Raw genomic sequence first — 2,908 nt, forward strand, 5'->3', positions numbered from 1 at the left:
CCTCTGCAATGGAAGGGCAGAGTCCTAACCACTGGACCACCAGGGAAGTCCTCTACATTCTTGTTTACGCTCTTCACAGAGTTGATCACCCTATGAAGTCACCCTGTTTACCTCACCACTTGTCGACTGTCTTCCATCATTAGAATGTAAGCTCCACAGGGGCAGCGACATTGTCGTCTTGTTTACCATGACATCCTGAAGGCACAGGGCAGTGGTTTACCATGACATCCTGAAGGCAGTGGTTTACCATGATATCCTGAAGGCACAAAGTATGGTCCATGCAACCCCTGGAAAGGTCTTATAAGGTCAAAACTCTTTTCATAATAACACTAAGACTTCTTTTGCTTTTTTCACCATGTTGACTTTTGCCCTGATGGTGCAAAGGCAACAGTGGGTGAAACTGTCGGCACCTTGGCACGAAGTCATGGAACCAGCTATACTAGCAGTCATTATACTATTCTTCAGCTCCATGCACTCACAGGAAAAGAAAAAGCCAGTTTCACTTAAAAGTCAATTAAGAATATCCTTGAAGAAGCAATGAAAATTATTTTACTTTACTTTACCCTTGAGTACATGGCTTTTCAGTATTCTGTATGATGAAATGGGAAGTATACAAAACGCTCCAGCTCTGCAGAGTATATATGCTGGTTATTTTTAGGAAGAGCTCTCTCCTGAGTAAACTGCTTTTTTTTTAATGAACATAATTTTCAGTGGAAAGCACAACAATGAACCACGGATAAGAGCATGGAACTAAAGATGTGGTTTTGAGAATTACCAACTTAGAGCTGACAGTGAAAGATAATGTCTAGTAAGTACCTGACACTGTTTCTGCCCAATGGCTGACAGACAAGTTTTCTGCTCTCAAGGATCTTCTAAGAAAGTAAAAGAGTAAAGGTCAGGATGGAGGTTTGCTGTATATTTGAAGCTAGAGAACAGGAAGGAAAAAGAGGCCAACAGGAAACCACTTAGGAAATGCATCAGTTAAAGAAACATCTCTGCAAAGCAATTTGCTTATTATTAGCAAAACAGAGTGGTTATGGGCTACACGCCAAGATGTCCAGACAATCCTCTTGTAACGGTAACTGTTACGGTTTTATTCAGCAAGATGAGATTCTACTTATATGAATACTACTTTAATGGATGTTGCTTTTTTTCCCTTTAACAGAGAATCCTTGCTCATCCAGAGAACTTTCAACATGAATTAATGGGCATGCGGCAACATCACAGGCATCAAGTCCAGAAGTTTGTCAAAGGGTAAGTCCTTATCCTTTGCCTGTCACCTCTGGGTTCTGGCCCATCCAGAATAACAGAATAAAAGACAGGAGGAATGAAAGACAGGGAGATGGGAAGGGTGATGCAGAGCACAAGAATTCCTGCAGATCTTAGTGGATAATTTAACCTGTGCATCTTCACAGCAGGACAGAGGAGACCAAGACTGGGTTAGAAAGGAGATAAACAGGATAGCGTTTGCACCCATGGGCACTCGTCAAGTCTCCATGATGAGAGGCCATGCTTCTCTGGAGCCACACGGTGCTCCGTCAGGGGAGGAGTACACAGAAGTTTCAGCTTTTTTCCGTGGCAAAATCCCTGAGTTTCAGAAAAGCATTGAGTTTGAGGGATAAGAGGTTCACAGGCTTGACATCCCTGAGGAATGTGGTTTGAGTACAAGCACTGGATGTTCTCAAGATGTTCCTTGATTTCAGAAGAATAGTCTCCTGTTTGGCTGAATTCTCCATGGCAATCATTTCATTATAACAAGGCGTTTCCTCTCAGGACACAGGTTCTGGCCAATGTCCATACAACTGTGTGTGTGGGCACTGGGAAGCCCTCTAGTGATGCTCCATCTTCCTATGGTTTTACAGAGGTCCTGGACCATTATGAGAGTGACTTTTTCCTATGTCCTTTATAGAGTATCTGTAGAACCTTCATACAGATGCCCAGCTCCAAGACCCAGGCATGACCTTGCAGTCACTGGTGATACTGTTTCCTTCATCTATCACCTCAAACTGAAGAATTGCAAAAAGTAGTGGAGATGAGGTAGTGACTGAATAGGTGGAAGGCTGCTGGGACAAGGGAAACTTGGGGTAATTAGGGATGACCAAAGTTAAGACAGAAATGGCATGGACCTAACAGAAGCAGAAGATATTAAGAAGAGATGGCAAGAATACACAGAAGAACTGTACAAAAAAGATCTTCATGACCCAGATAATCACGATGGTGTGATCACTAACCTAGAGCCAGACATCCTGGAACGTGAAGTCAAGTGGGCCTTAGAAAGCATCACTACGAACAAAGCTAGTGGAGGTGATGGAATTCCAGTTGAGCTATTTCAAATCCTGAAAAATGATGCTGTGAAAGTGCTGCACTCCATATGCCAGCAAATTTGGAAAACTCAGCAGTGGCCACAGGACTGGAAAAGGTCAGTCTTCATTCCAATCCCAAAGAAAGGCAATGCCAAAGAATGCGCTAACTACCGCACAATTGTCCTCATCTCACATGCTAGTAAAGTAATGCTCAAAATTCTCCAAGCCAGGCTTCAGCAATATGTGAACCGTGAACTTCCTGATGTTCAAGCTGGTTTTAGAAAAGGCAGAGGAACCAGAGATCAAATTGCCAACATCCGCTGGATCATGGAAAAAGCAAGAGAGTTCCAGAAAAACATCTATTTTGCTTTCTTGACTATGCCAAAGCCTTTGACTGTGTGGATCACAATAAACTGTGGAAAATTCTGAAAGAGATGGGAATACCAGACCACCTGATCTGCCTCTTGAGATATCTGTATGCAGGTCAGGAAGCAACAGTTAGAACTGGACATGGAACAACAGACTGGTTCCAAATAGGAAAAGAAGTACGTCAAGGCTGTATATTGTCACCCTGTTTATTTAACTTATATGCAGAGTACATCATG

General features: G+C 42.7%; 1 long non-coding RNA gene across 1 annotated transcript in view; it reads left to right on the plus strand.

Annotated features, from left to right (window-relative positions):
• Window positions 1-228: 228 nt before the first annotated feature.
• Window positions 229-2,908, plus strand: part of LOC104989772 — an 11,666-nt gene continuing 8,986 nt past the window's right edge. The window contains exons 1-2 of the long non-coding RNA XR_825414.1: window positions 229-1,078; window positions 1,166-1,254. This is a non-coding gene — a long non-coding RNA (uncharacterized LOC104989772). The remainder of the gene's footprint in view (window positions 1,079-1,165; window positions 1,255-2,908) is intronic.

Source organism: Bison bison, unplaced genomic scaffold (genome assembly GCF_000754665.1).
Source record: "Bison bison bison isolate TAMUID 2011002044 unplaced genomic scaffold, Bison_UMD1.0 scf7180017864163, whole genome shotgun sequence".
NCBI lineage: Eukaryota > Metazoa > Chordata > Mammalia > Artiodactyla > Bovidae > Bison > Bison bison.